Source organism: Bombus terrestris, chromosome 15 (assembly GCF_910591885.1).
Source record: "Bombus terrestris chromosome 15, iyBomTerr1.2, whole genome shotgun sequence".
NCBI classification, from domain to species: domain Eukaryota; kingdom Metazoa; phylum Arthropoda; class Insecta; order Hymenoptera; family Apidae; genus Bombus; species Bombus terrestris.
In genome coordinates, this window is record NC_063283.1 from 3,315,895 (window position 1) to 3,332,216 (window position 16,322).

At 42.7% G+C, this 16,322-nt stretch overlaps 1 protein-coding gene and 1 long non-coding RNA gene across 5 annotated transcripts in view; one reads left to right on the plus strand and one right to left on the minus strand.

Moving 5' to 3' along the window:
• Positions 1–4,655, minus strand: part of LOC125386453 — an 88,644-nt gene extending 83,989 nt beyond the window's left edge. Inside the window, exon 1 of the long non-coding RNA XR_007226614.1 lies at positions 4,534–4,655. This is a non-coding gene — a long non-coding RNA (uncharacterized LOC125386453). The remainder of the gene's footprint in view (positions 1–4,533) is intronic.
• Positions 1–16,322, plus strand: part of LOC100645656 (mushroom body large-type Kenyon cell-specific protein 1) — an 86,763-nt gene that overhangs the window by 22,248 nt on the left and 48,193 nt on the right. The window lies entirely within an intron of this gene.

A 16,322-nucleotide genomic window follows, 5' to 3' on the forward strand; every position in this document is an offset into this window, starting at 1 on the left:
ACTTGATGGACGTTAACGCGCGTTCGGTTAGCTCGACGATTCATTCTTAACCTCGAATTCGCTACGATAAAGCTCGCCGGCTGGTTCTTGATAAATCGACGCGCGGCGTTCCTCCGGAAATAGCGAACGTCTGCATTTATGTCAGTCGAACGTTTCACGAGCCGTCGATGTAGACATTTATTGACGCGATAACTTAGTAAAATTAACACCGGTCGCGGCAAGGATAACACCGTGATTAGGAACAAATAGAAGGTTCAAGTTCAGCCCAAGTATCGCCGCAACTGTGAAAAACGAACGTCTTTTTATAGATTTTCTCGTCTGTTAATTTCCATTTATTTCTTCAACTCGGGAACTCTTGTTTACTGTTGTTGTCGTTCAAAGATCGCTGTATGCGACATTTCGTATTATTAATGATTATTTAAATGGGTGCAATTAACGCGTCATCGATTTGATACAGCACGATCACTCTAATTCTTGAAAAGTATTGCGACAAATCACGAAGAAGCTGACGGTGTAATTATCGAAGAATATTTATACACAATATACAGAAACGTATCAAATATTCGAAATTGTCCTTTTATTATTCGGTTTTGCGATTAAATATGTAGGTATTTTTCATTCCGTTAAACGTATTAAAAATAATTATTTATTAGATCTTACATAATTTCATGCATTTACCAACTATTTTTTACGATACATATCTCTGAAACTAACGAGTTGTTTTCTTTCTAACTACGTATATCAATCACCGAGTAACGTAAAAATCAAAAACCAAGGATCCTCCATGTTTTTCCTCTATGCTCTCCGCTCAACCAATGAAACAACACCGTACTACTTACATTCCAACTTTTTAGCCGTGCTCGTAAAAATATGAATTTGCATAAGTATCCACGCTTTACCAATTATAAACGTTGTTCACGTTCTTTCGCTCTTATCTGTTTTTCGCATAATTTTCCGAAGCGACAAGATTCCGGCTGATATTTAATTCCAAGTTTGTTAGAAACTTCGCATCAGGTATTCGAGCGTTATTAATTTCCTAGAATCCACGCCGATTTCCAGAAAGCGATGGCGATTTTTCGAGCGCGTGTCACGGAACGTTCAACGACGATACGACAACATTTTCGAATGAAAATCTCTCGTCTGAAAAAAAAAAAACACGCGTACGCACGTAGGTATCGCGTGTCGCGATATCCAGAATTTTGTTTCTCTGTCTCCGTCAGTCGTGACTTCGTGGCGACGACACCTTTATCCGAACGCTTTTTGGACCGTTTTGCGCGATCGAGAAAGTTTCGAGCGTTTCATTGACAGACCGCTGTTTTCAATCACGCTGTCGATGTAAACTATCGGTGAATATCGTACGCGGATGCCCGAAATTTCGCGTTACAACGAAATTTCGAATGTAATGGACGAGAAAAAACAAAAACAAAAAAAAAAAAGAAAAAAAAAAAGAAAGGAAAAAGCTGAAACATGGACGCATAACGCCTTTCATAGAAATTTCAACGACTCTAGCGACGAATGTTGCAATCTAAATTTAAACGGGCAGTACATTCGATATAGATCGTCGAACACGTCCAATTCTAGAAGCGACGTTTCGCAACTAATGCGACGAAATGCCGCGCGAAAGAAGCGGCCGATCGATATTAATTGTAAACAGCGCCCAATCCACCATGTCAAAAGTATACAAAGGATCGTGAGAAGCAACATCGAATCGGGCAAACGATTGTCGCAACTGTATCAAATAATAGCGGATTTACATATCGCGTTCGGCGTGCACGTGACAATTATTCATGTAATCCGTTGTCATCGTAGGCCTGCTATATTCGCATGATAATAACCAATATGAAATTCTCTTCGCGTGTTGACACTGGACTACATGGAACGGTCGGAGATCGTGTGCGGCATCTTTAAATTTCGAAATGAACCTATTTACATTGAAAGTACCTTCGGTGCCTTCGATTCGATACGATCCGAAAATTTCACGCGTGCTCTCAACCTCTTCCCTATCAGCGTCCACTGTAGCCCACAATCGTCAAAAACACGCATACAGCCTACTGTTTTATCGTTCGATTATTTATGCCCTTGTGTTTCGATCGTTCGGAACACCTCGTTGCAAATAGTCCGTCACATCTCGTCGAATTTCTCATTTCCAGCAGTTACCAGGCCACGGATTTTTATGCATCGACGAGAAAATTTCGAGTGTAAAAATACACGGCACGTAGGAAATGTAGAAAAATATACAAATTATTATTTGTTCTGATATTTATCAAACGAAACGACCATCTGTCCGTCGAGGTTCCATTTTTTTTTTTTTTTTTTAAACGACGTTCCTAAAACTATGAATTTGTTTGATAATTATTATCGAATTTCGCAGAGTTTAAATAAAAAAAGTATATTACGGTTACGGTGAAACGACAAACGCCATAGGCCTACGAACGCCATAGCGAAGAAATTATAGCCTCGTCGCGATTATTTCGTCGATCGTTCGATAGAAGCGTTCGAGAAGTTGGCCTCAAAAATCAATATCGAGCGTAATGTTTCAGCGTAAGTAGATGCGAGGTTCGCACGGTTCGCACGTAACTACAGCACGTATCTTTCCACCTAGGTCGTTTGGAAATCCCTCAAGTCACCGGGACTAATTTTGAGTCCCGTAGTTCACGGTGAAGTTACGATCAGCCGGCGTAGCGTCTTGTTTTAGAAAGCAGAAATTTGCCTTATTTAGTAGGTTAAACTAGAAAATTCGGTTTGACCTCGATTTAGAACGACAGGCATAGCGTGTCAAAGTCCTTAAGTAGCGGCGAGAGGTTTCCATCGAGCCTGCAGTCCGAGCTTCTCCCACCTCTGTTCCATTCGAAAATGCCGAGTTCAATTTTCGCGAACTCGAACTCGGTAACCAGGGCCGTGGAAAAAAAAAGATAGCCTGGTGGTTTCTAAAGTACGTTGCGCAATGTTTGCAAACGCACGATAAAAATATTTACAGTGCACCGAATAAGGCGAAAGAAATGCAGAAGCGTCGGACGTGGTTTCGGGAAATCTATTGTACGGTTTTACGCGTCGGGAGTCGCGATCGATGTGGAAAACAGACGTGACATTCGCGCGTTGCGTGCAAATAAATAGTGACTAACGAAAAAAAAAGAGAGAGAAAGAGAGAGAGGGGGAGAGGACAGAAGGAAACGCGGATCAAAGTACGATGGCGAAACGAGCATGGATGTAATTCGTAATGCGCGTGAAACAGAAAAAATTGGTTTAATCGAGCCGGTATTGAATTACAAAAGTAAAATGCGATAAACTGTCGTGCATATAATTGGCGTGAAATGATAATTCGGTGTGAGGTTGACGGCGATTGAACGTCGTCGCGTGTTCACTTGGCCGATACGAATTCGCGAGAAAAATGAAACAACGGATAGAGCATCGGCGCGCGTTGGCCGCCTAGTCGCGTCTCGTTTCGTCTCGTCGGCCGTCAATTCATGGTTTTACGCGGACGAATAAAGATATTAAATGAAACAGAATTTTACGGGTCGCGTAAAATCCGAAGTCAGCATTTTTATGTAAAATAAACACACCGGTGGGCCCGTTTGAAATAACGATAATTAAATTCGAACGAATCGTAATGGACCTTTTTCATTTTAATGTTTCGTGAAAACAAAATGTACGCCTGAAGTGCCCTTTCGAATATTTGCATCCCGCGAAATTCCATGGAACAATACGCGGTCGTGAAAATGCACGTGAAAAATTAACACAACCAATTTGCCGCGCGCCACAGTTAATTCTGTTACGCTTCGTCACATAAATTCGCCAGAAAACCACGATACTACCAGCATTTAATTCCAACAATGGAATCGCGATATCCTGTAAAACGTGTAAGTATTCCTCGATACGACCGTAATTTTCGAGAAATCGTTTATAATTTTACCCCGGCCGCTCTGCTACACCAGCCGCCGGCACAGTACGAACGAAAAACAAGCGGAAAAGCTAAATTGCAACGGAGGAGGATAATTCGTTTCCGCGGCGACCGCTAGAAAAATGCGATTCTTTATTTCAAAAATATTACACGGCGCCGGAGAGGGGAACGGGGCAATGGGTAGGGGCACGGAGGGAGGAGCAGGGGGGAGGGGGAAGAGGCTCGCGTATGACCGCGCGGATCGTTTGCACTTAGCAAAAACCTAGTTGGATGCGGTGTAAAAAAAGAGGCAAACGAAGTATGTCCGTTACGTTTAAGCGCAAACCTTTAGTTTCTAAGCCCGGTGAGCAACAGGTTGCGCCATTGTGACAACTTGAAAACTCCGCTTCCACGAATATTTTCAAAATTCTTTCTCTCTGCCGGTCCTTTTATGCGACCCCGCGTAGAATTATTCTTCATTGTTTCCCCCGAGTTGCGAATTCTCTCACTTGCCTGGCCTCTACTTGAGACGCTGACGAAAGAATTCGAATTGCGCAAAGCTTTTCAATTGGAAAGAACGCCCCGGAATAACCAGCGCGGAATAACCTTTCCCTGGCTACGCACGCTACTCAAGGACTTTAATGATTATTACTTACGCCTGGCCTGACGACCACAGCCAGAAACCGAATTCCTTTGTTGCCCGCGGGAAACCCGGTGTTTTCCGACCCGCTACCTTCTCCGGCTCGCTCTGTTCTCTCGCGTTGCGCCTCTCTTTCTACGCATCGGCCAACGATCAACCGGTTCGGTCCCTGGTCGAAAAAAAAAGTCCTACTTGGGCATTTATTATTGAAACAGAATAGAATTGACCTACTTTCCGACTTTGATCATTTAGTCTAGGATAAAAGGCCCTTCGGGTACGCGTATTGCGCTGCGAAATTAATAGAGTTCGGCTTAAATCGCAAATTCTACGTGACGTTTGACCGAATAATAGAACAGAAAGGAAGCGAGGTCAAGTAACAAGTAATGTCTGTTCGACGTTATGCTTACGATTGCAAATACGTTGGAACATTTCTTTAATCGTATTCAAACGTACAAGTATCAAGTTGTACGAACGTTCCCGATCTACTAATAAGAATTTCTCCACGCGGAAAAACACAATTAGGTCGAAGATGATCAAACTAGCGCAACGGGATTCGAGAACATAGACCTGTCGAATCGCGTGTTTCTCGAGAAAACCTTCAACATAAACTTGAAACAAGATCATCGCACAAGCCTGGCCGAGGATCATAGCAGCGTATCTTAGTCGACTATTATCCTTCCCGGGGAATAGTATTCTACCTTTGTTATTGTAAGAAATTCGTTATATTTACTCAAATTACGAAAACGTATCGCTGATTTTCCATCAAGCCAAAGGAACCGTACCTAAGTACGCGTTCTCCGAGTTTCGATTCTCATCGCCCTATGCATCAATAACAATTTTCCCTCGTTTCCTTCGAGCTTACGAGCTCTTGCACCGATAGAGAGATACGAACACTTTTATCGAATTACGATCCTACCGAAATATATCCGCGAAACGACTCGTTGTTCCAAGTAAGTTCGTTCTGTGACGTTGGATTTTTAACGTCGTACGTTGCGAAGATTGGTCCGAAGGCGTCTCGGAGGCGCGTGGAAGAAAAGCACGAACGCGCTTGTTCGTCCTGAGCTAGAGACGTCGCGACGCTGATCCGAATTCGCGCGAGCAAACGCGAGAAGCGAGCGACGAGTGGTGCGCGACTGCGCGTGGATTCGCTCGTAGAAACGACGATGCGTCGGTTAACTGCGGTGACATTCAAAATGTTTAGCCCGGAGCGTGCGCTGGCTCGCGCAGTAGAATAGGCAGAAAGCGGATGGACAGGCCGCGGCGAGCGAAGAGGGTGCCAGCCGACAGACGCGCAGGGCTCGCACACATCCACGCACGCACCAGTGCGTTTCTGCATACGTGCGGTCGCGCGATCCGCTCGCCAGCGCGCGCGTGTTAGCAAAATGGCCGGCAGATTTAGACTTACGTAACGCTTGCGTGTGCCGAACGCGGCCCGGTGACTCGGTCCCAGCTATTTCGCTTCGATGACGGCCCGCCATGTGCAGACTATCCTGTCGAAAACCATCGCCGACTCGTTGTCGACATCGTCGACCTGCTCGTAAATAAGAAACTATCGTTAGCGATCGTATTCAATAAGTGACAAGTGGACTGTGCATTTTTGTGCAAATTCATGCGAAACAAGGAAAGATGGAAATCGGATAAAAAATTGTTTTACCTATCAAACACTATAGCAACTGTATATGTATATTTTATACATTTTTGTAAACTACGCGCTATTTTCTGTTTATTCGGATTTCTGCAGAAAAATTTGTACAGATTCGTATTTTTATGTTCACGCAATTGGTACAGTTTAGCTCTTAGGCAGGTTTTCGCTAAATCTTCCGCTTGCCAAATGTTGTAACGGATACGCTACTTTGGATATTTCGTCTATCTTTGTACGTTGCTTGCACGGATTTCGCGTATCTCTGCGCATCAGAGTTTCCCGTAAATGCACAAAAGTCCGCAATCTACCTACTCGTAAGTCTGGAATCGAGAATTCGCTCGTATTTGGGCTTTTCTCACGCAAAAGTGAAAAACCGCAAGGCCTGCACGATGAATTCATTTAGATCAACGAGCCGTTTCAAGGGTCAGCATATTAAGGCTTACGTAATGGTTTCACGTGTCGAAGACGATACGAAGCGTCTTTCTTATCGTTGGCTAAAGCGGCGATTTCAATCCTATCCGTTCTTTGTCCCTCGTAACGTTGCACATGTATCGAGCGCGAGTCGAGGGTTGTTTCGATTCGTAGTTTAACCACGGGATCTGTACATCGTGTTTACCGTATACGTAAGTTACTGCAACGTTGGTAGTTGGTGTGGCAGTTGGATAGGACGCGGGTACGCGATACTCCGTGGCGAAAAATTTGCCAAGATCGACTCGAGCCGTGGCAATCGCTTAAAGGATTCATACGAAACTGGCGGTTATAGACCGACTCGTGAAACTTTGCATCAAGTCGTTTGAAAAACCGCGGTCTATAACTCTCGCGATCGGAATTCGTTTCGACGTTTTCTTTGTACCACTCCTCTGACAAGACTTGTCTTTCCAGTAGGACAGCTCGGTGTGTGCCGCGATTAAACTTTCAGACGTTCCGCGTGCGGCGCCATACTATAAATTTGAGCCACGATATCGAATATCGTTCATGGTGAAACGCATACACAGGTATTCCCCTTATAACACGGTGATAGTTACACCCTCGTTGGAAAATCTTAGAACGATCATTACTAGACTACGGATATTCGCGTCTATTTGGATTTAACATTTCACAAGTTTAGAGAATCTACAAAATATGGTAAAATATATAAGATATCGAAAGTAGAGCATTTATCATGACGCTTAGTAGATGAAACGAATTTCTATTTAGATTTCACTTGTGCTATTGTATTCATAAGAATACGAAATTGCATAGAAAATGTTATGGATGAATTATATTTGAATAACATTTAACAATTAACTTTATACTTTATGAAATATTAGATGCGAACCGTTGGGACATAATATATTGACAATTTTAGAAAAAATTGCGTGTAATTTAAAATGCATAATTTATATGAAATGTGAAAAGTTTTATCAAAAATACTAGACGCGTCCTATGATCTTTGAGCACGAGTATATTGCGAATCCCTGCTATACGGAACAAACAACTAGTACAAAGAATAGGCTTATTGGAAGAATCAACGAGTTACCCTATTTTCTTTTCACAAGCAAGAGAAATATTTTTGCTAAAAGAGTCAGTAATTAATTGAAAGTACCTAGTCTGTATTAATATCGCATGTACGTACGTTTTGTCCTTCATCGCCGCTTGACATCGTTAAACGAGAGGCGATATATCTTCGTCTCCTGAGCTTCGTTAATTTACGTATGAATCCTATTTATGTCAGTTGTGAAAAACTGTCATCGACTTTTTATCAGCAAGCTTCGAGTTGCTACTCGTCTATAGCGAAAGAAGTTTCGAGTTTCGACTTAAAAATTTCAATATTCCAAAATTCCGCGCGCGAATCTAAGATAGCGCGCGCAATGAAAAATGTCAAACGACGATGCTCGAACTTAAAAATTCTCATAAGCTACGTGCCGTTTCGTACGGGGATCTGGCCGATGCTCGAACCGCATAGTAGTGAGACGTTGTTCGCGGGATACCTGTACGTGTGTATACACGTACGTATACTACATTTGCCGTCCAAAAGTATTTAAGCCAGAGCGGAATTAGAAAAATGATCGGTAGATTTAAGCTTGCGTAACTTCACGTGTCCCTCCTAGACAAGGTGTCCTCGACTGAAAGTCTTCTTTGAGTTATTTTTATCCGTGCTACGCACGTACGTGCAGGTCATATCGGGTATTCGAAATGTTAATTAGCCAGGGAAACGTATGGATTAGTTAGACGCGAGATGCAAAGCAGTTTGATCATCGAGCACCGTCCGCTAGCACAGATCGCTCTACGTTCCACGCATACGTAGAAATCGGTTTTCCGTTCCGGGAGCGTCGTTCCTTTCTTATATATTCCGGCGACGTGGAAACGCCAGAACGAAGAGAAGGAAATAGATATTTTGCAGAGTCGAACGAAAGACGAGTAGGAGGAGCATGCGTCTGATAGATTGCTGCGAACTAAATCAATCTTGATCGCGCGTCTATTTTCGTTTGTATTGTTCGTCGGAATGGCTACATTTATTAATCGCAAGATTCGTAACATTTTGCATTATTGCGTCAAACGCGTTTGCAATTCTCGTTCGACTTTTGCTTAATTTTTCCTCAACGTCGATTTAATTCTTTCGAACGATATATTCGTCGTTACGCTCATAGGGCTGTAATTATATCGCGGAAAAACTGCATTTGATTGAATCACAATGTTGTGGGACTTGCGTCAACGATTTCTCGAGAACGACGATAGGAAGTCAAATTATGCGTGTCGCTTCTTGTTATTTCAATGGATTATTAGCTGAAAAGTAGAAAAAAAAAAAAAAAAAATAGAAAGAACGTTCGTGGTTTTGTTCTTGTTATGAATGACTGCAGATGTGCATGGATTACCGCAACGCATCTGCATGTCGCGTATATCTATACGCAATGAGAAACGCCAACGCAATCGCATATGTGTAACAATGTTCACACGGCTATCGTTATTGTTCATCATCGATAAGACATTTTCCTCGACGATAAACACGGATTCTTCGGTTTGTTCGAAAGTTGATGAAAATATTCATCCATCGGATTTCCCATCGCCATCGATACCAACTCCCTATATACACTACTTTCGATAAGGGAACATTATATGGTGTTCGAGCGAGTCATCCGCAATCCATTAACGCAGAAACAAGCTCGATCGACGTTCGTGCTCTATCTGGTCCAGGTTTAGAAACGATCGACCTCTTTCGTTTGCTAATTAATCGATGCAACTGAGAGAGAGAGAGAGAGAGAGAATCGTCGCGCCAAACACGAAGAATATCGTTTAGAACAGTTGAAACGTTTATTTTTACATTTCCTTTCTGGACATGGCTCGATGAATAAATGCAGCATTCGAAGAGTAAAGCGACACGATCTGTATTCCCATCCAGATACGCATCCTGCCTTGTCTAATGGCACGATACTGCTTCCTATCGACTTTGTAGTACGTGTACTATGCAGAATTGAAAAGAGAACTAGCGAAATGGCACAGGACACTTTACTCGTTTCATGTGATACACTTGCGCTGCTCGTAACTAGATTACAGATATTTATGCAAATTCGTATTTTTATCAGAGTTTAAAAAAAAGAAAAAAGAAAAAAAGAAACCTAAATATAGGTTCGTTTCACCTAGTAAATATCGATTGTAAACGTGTGCCGTTACTTCAGATAGTAATAGTTTACGTATTTTCTGTTATTACGCGTATCGTACGAAATTTTGCAGATTTATTCATAAATGCATAAAAATTCGCGGTCTATTCATCGTGGTTGTGTAAACTCTTTCAAACTTCGGGAAATGATAATTTAGACACCGAGCGACGGGGAAATAGCGACGAAAAAGATATTCAGCAAATCCCCTTGACATTTTCTTTCGTAAAGGCGAGATTAAAAAAGTACGATTCAACGATATAAATTAACCGAAAAGTAACTGTAAAACAAGGTGATCCGATAGCGCAACGTTTTCTTTGCAAGCGTGTTCGTGGCGTGACATTCTCTCTCGCGTTTTCGATCTTTTTAAAATCGCCGCTTAGTGCGACGAATTTTCGAAACTACGCCGCGATGATAAAAAGGATTAGAGCTGGACTTTGACGCACGACGACGACGACGACGACGACGACGTTGTATAGGTTACTGTCCAGGCCGCTCTTTAGACCAGCTAATGGACCAAGACTCTATTAATATTGATAATGGCGAAAATCAGGCCAATAAGCGGCCGTGGTACTGATCGCGTTCGAGGATACGGTGTCTACGTACAGATTAACTTGCAGCACGGGCACAGGCGTCGGTTTGCAGAGTAAACGATCGACCGACGTTCTCGCGAGGACTCGTTCCGTCTCTTTCTAACTTACCAACGGCAACCAAACTGTTAACTATTCCAACGGATACTCATAAATATGAGTTTGAAAAACGCATTTAAAATGCGCTTTTAATTTACCTAGTTAAAAGTATCTGTTACGTGTTCCAGTTCCGAATCTCCGTCGTTGATTTTATTGCTCTTTCTCGAACGGTAGAGAGGAGAGGAGAGGAGAGGAGAGGGAAAGGGAAACGAGAAAAGAAAGTAAGAAATAAAGCGGAAAAGAGAGAGAGAAGGTGAAACGTTAAGAGGGGAAATAATAATTTTCTGTATTCGCCGGTTTCGTCTGCCGGTTCACGTTTGTTCGTAGTACTTATTAAGATCTTATCATCGGTGACGTAAGTGTTGGACTGAAACATAGCTCTGTAAGGCTAGGCTGTTCCACCAATTTTGCTGGTTTTTTGCCTCTCTTGCGTCACCGTACAAGCCACGCAAAAAGATTTCAAGCAAGATCGACGTCGTCGAATTAATCGTTACAGCATTAAATTACACGCTTCTGCGCGCTAGTGTCGTTACCGGTGCCACGGACTCGCTCTCGTTCACGATCATCTGCAAGATTTAATCGATGTTTTTCTAACTTATTTGTAATCCGGCCGGCTGAGAAGCTAGCTTTTCCATTACAGATTATACGGAGCATGGTAACCGTTCCATAAGCTTCGAGTGCAACGGACGTTCGTCAACCGTAAAGCAGCGTTTACTAATTATCGTAGCTGCCATTGACACGCGCTTAATAATAGAACGCCGAAATGTTATTAATCGTAAGTAACTGGCCCGGGGAGCAACTGGCATCGCGATTTCTACGTTTGAAAAATCTCGGAGAGTGGTCGACGAAGGTCTGTTAAACTCGATCGTTATCTATCGACGTGTAACGTTCAAAGAATGCTATAATTAGACGCTTCGAAGAATTAACGCGATCGTGCAATTTATCCCGTTCTCGAGATATATCTCGTAAGAGAAGTACGTTTCGAAACTTTGAAGTAACATCGATCGACGGCCATAAAACGCGTTGCCACAGGACGTATTACTTCTATTGCGAGTTGTAACGGGCAACGTTCAAACTTGTTTCGTTGCCGAGCTGCTAAATTGACAATGAACGATCATGCAAATTAGCCTGTACACGAAATTACGGAGTTGAGAACGGCGGAAAGACAGAGGGGAGCGGGGTACAGCAACATCAACGCTGATTCTTCTTTTTTCTCCTCTTTTTAAAACGAAACGTTAGTGCCAATAGCAATAATCGACGTTTTATTATCGTTCTCTATCGAACGAAGAGACGGAGTTACGCGTTATATATATATATATAGCGTTATTTGTACCAGCCGGATAAAACGTTTGTCGCGGAAAAGGGAAATTTTTTTTTATAACGGGACATCGTTACAACGCACGATTCGATTCACGGGACGCGCTGTCGTTGCGTCACGCGAAATTTCGTTATTTCTAAATTATCTGTGCAGTCGTAAAGTTATCTGGCAATTGGCGATTGCCGCGCACGCTGCAACGAGTGGAAAAATCTGGAGCGACGAAATTAACTTTCGCCAATCGTAAACGGACTCGATTATAGATTGCACTTCTTCGGGCCGAGGCTAAACAGTGCCGCCCTCGTATTTTCCTTCCTACGATCCCGCGCTCCACCGCCATACGAGCTCCACGTCGCAGCTGCATTTTTATCGATTCTTCGGAGGCCTAAGCGTTCCACCTTGACGTTGCTTCAAAATTCTACGACCGACTCTATCACGTTTCACCGACGAATTAATCTTTACTTTTATCGCTGCTCCCTGGTGCGCGGAATTTCAGAGCCTGCGAAGAATTTCCAGTCCATCTTTGCTTTTCCGGGGGAACGTTCCGGTGAAGGGGACCGTAACGCAAATTCGCGAATCGATCAAATTCTCGTTGCATGTTTCCATGCGTGTTTCTTTAATATCATTTGCTTCGAATTGATAATTAGGTTTGCGCGATAACGCGTAGAGAATCGCGTTCTTTCTACATTCGCAAAATAAAAAGAAATTTCATACCGATTTAACCATTTCACATTTATAACGCGACCTATTTCAATTATCAAATACGTATCACGGTTGCGTATCAATTTAAAACACACTGAGGATTTTTATACGTATTTGCCGAAGCTAAAATTACAAATTCGCAATTATGAGAAGTTTTAAGATACGAAAGATGCGTAGGATAGGAAATATGCGAAAATTTTTCCCAACATTATTATTTAGTAAATAAATCTCTGTCTAGATCCTACTCTCTCAAGACTATCCATAAAAAATTCTGAATTTGCATAAAAGTCCGTGCTCCATTTATAACATTCTTCGAAATCCATACGCCTGTGAAAGGAATTTATTACTCGACCCAATAAATCGTCAGCCAGTGACCAATATCGTTACCCTGACCGTCGACACAGCCGCGTTGTATCGCGTTTCTGGAATGGTTTGCGCGCATCTCGCGACGATTCGCGGCTGAAACGCGCTAGCCGGCTCGTTCACGCTCGCTCGTCTGCATGCGTGCGTGCAGCTCGCGACGAGCGTGTGGAGTATCGCGAAAGATGGTGAAAAAGAGAAGGGGAGAAGGAGCTATGTTTTTGCGTCAGACAGTGCAGCACGCAAGTGCATTTCGTCGGACGAGTCGCGACGCCCGGAACGTCCCCATTCTAGTTCGACTATCTACATCGCTATAAGTTTACGTAACCGCACGAAACCTGTCAGCTGACATTTTGGTGCTAACCAATGGTGACTATTGTCTTTCTCCTTCTGCGCTACGTTCTCGTCTATCGCCGCTAACTGGTCGCCTCAATTTCTAACATTCCCAACCAACCGGATAGTATAGACGTCTGTCTTCTGTTAGATGCGCTCGATCTACGTACCTTGACTCGCGTGAATACTGCGAAACACATTTTTGCTTATCGAGAGATGGACGAAAGGGGAGACACCGGTAGCTACAAAAAGTATTGCCACGCCATTGCGTTTATTACATTTACATATTAATTGCATGTTAATTATCATCATCTACATACTAATTAGTTGGATACAAGTATATTAAAGACCAAGCAACAGTTTGTCACAATGTTATTAAAATTGTGATTTCCTGAAATCTCGAGAAATTGTAAAGACCAGATCGAAGAAACGATGATAAGGAAGATACGTTCAACTTATCCCTGGAATTCCCTTTTTTCGTCGCCACGATGTTGGAAAATAGAATTTGGTAGGGCAAATATATTTATCTGTTACTTTGACGGGGGAAATCTCGTTGGTAACAGAAACGGAGAAAGATACTCGAGTAATCGATAAATAATTATAATTGCATAGCAGGAACTTAATAGCTGAGACATAGTTCTGGCTAATACATAATTAATAAAAATTGTCTGACCGTTGAAATATATAGAGACTTATGAATATCGGGAATTACTGGCTAATAAAGTAGTAAGAAGAAACGACGAAGAAAATCTAAAGCGACATAAAAGAGATCGTTGGAGTTTAAGTAAGCGAAATGGTCGTAGAAAAAAGATCAATGAATGTATGTGCACTATCAGGGATCTGGCATCGTACGATTGAAACAGCTAAAATAACCATACAACGTACGATTAGTGTTCAGTTAGTAATAGTTCTTTCGGATGGAACGTTAAGTTGAAATTACCGGAGATTAAATTGATTGAAAAAAAAAAAAAAAAAAAAAAAATGACAAACGGAATGTTGCGCTAACGCAATGTCGGTCCTCGTCGGGTTAAATTTCGTATCATCTAGCGGTGCTGTCACAGGACTAGACAAATTTTTTATATTCGTATATACCGTGAGAATGAAAGTACGTAGAAGTTGATAAAAAGCGCAACATTGGAAAATAAGAACGCGCCAAAATACTTTTGCAGCTTCTCACCGAGTTCCAAGAATTCCGAGATCAGATCGGATTATCTCGAAACAGATTAGAGCACGGAGAGTGCACTTCCAAAAATCGGATCGGAGGTAGTTGGCTAGAGGTTGAAGAAGTCTGAAGAACGTGGGATTTCCGGCATACATTTTCTCTCGTTGCTTGCGTTCCTCTACCCTCGTTTCTTTCATCCAACCGTCTTTCTTCGTACGTAAATGACTTAAGCCTCTCGAAAGGCAAATCGATCAGCCAGCCTTTTCATAAAGTTATCAGTTATCCAGATACGTAATTAGAATTTGAACGTGTAGAAAGGGAAATGTAATTTTCATAAATTTTACCTCGAGTAAGGGAACATCATGGACACTCGTAAATTCGAAGGGAAATTTCGAAACGTGGTATTTTTGATTGTCATTCTCTCGTGCGTTTCAATTTGCGCAGCTGATCAGCGTGACTTGTGAGCGACTCGTATCACGAAGAGAAGCGGAGCGAGTCAAGGAATTGTTTGGAGAATGTCGGCTCTGTTCAGCGATACAGTGTTTACGAAAGCGTCGAAGGGAGATATTAAGTTATTATATTTCACGAGCAGTCTTTGTCTCCGTGAAATTCAACAATAAGCCTCTTATCAGCGAGCTACTTGGCGAAAAGAAACGCGTGTCGATGATCACGTTTAAAGAAAGCCGAGCGAAAACGTTTCCTGAAGACATATATTCCGGTAAAAGTTAGTATTTTCACGGTGTGGACGGAATTTTAAAAAAAACGAGTTCTTGAAAGGTTGATCGTTCGATACGCATGGTAAAATTCACCTTCATCCAACAGTGTGACGTGTACGAACAGCGTGCCGGAGTCAACAAGTTGTTCAGCCGGACCACCCCTTCCCCCAACTAAATCCCACTTCCTATAATTAATAAACGTCATGTATCGTGGCAGTGCCGAGCAATTTAGATCAGAGTCGATGCGTCGCATCAAGACCTCTCGTCGGTCGGTTGATTTTCAAAGCGTATTTCAATTTTTGTTTCTCCCTTCGTTATTGATTCGCGTCTCGCGCCTTTTATTTACCAGTCAATTACATTCGCCAGGATTTTATTGGCCGTCTTGCACCTGACGTTTCATCGTGCGTTTTGTCGATTTTGTGTCCAGATCAACCGTCCCCACCTGCCCGCCCCCTCCCCCTTCAACCGTCCGCTCGTCGACTCGAACCAGACGGTGGCGCGCTATTTATTATATTTTTTGACGCTCGTTCGTAGAATAACTAAGGGGAAATCTGTCGGAAAATTGCAAATCGAAGGGAAAAGAAACGCGTCGCGCGACGAAACACACGTACATACATAGATAACGCGTAAACGTATCGGTAGTTCGTATAGGTATAAACGGCATTGTCATTTTGCGTGGTAGCTCCGTGCATCGGTCGCGTATAGCTTTGCAGCATTCCTATACCCCCAGCCCCTACAAGGGTCAACGTCCTTTTGCCTTTCGACGAAGCAATGGAGGAAATATTAATTTCAAGGTTTTTTGTCGAGCTTTCCCGGCCATGCTTCCTCCGATATTGGCAAAAGCGGAACCGAGGAAGAGTTCGCGGCAGGCCGGGACATTAATTTGCAAAGTCGTAAACAAGACGGCTGCTGTCGATACTTTTAATAAAATGCTAGTAATTAAATTGTGCGGGGGATCGGTAATGGTCGAACCGGTCCGGATCGAAGGACGTGCCCGGAGAACGTACGGAGCCGAGTGGTCGTCGGTTGAAAGGTAATATCGAACTCGTATTTTAGGTAGACGAGAGGTAGGTGGTGGTCGAGTCTAGGGAGTAAAAAAAAAAAAAAAAAGGGAAAGGAAAGAAGAGCAGAGGGGTCGTAGGGGAAAGAAACAAAAAAGGTCTGGTGAAAACAAAAAGGAATCCGCGTCTTTGGGAGTAGTGTGTTAGTTAACCCCCACTCACTCTTTCTCTCTCTCTTTTTCTTTCTTTC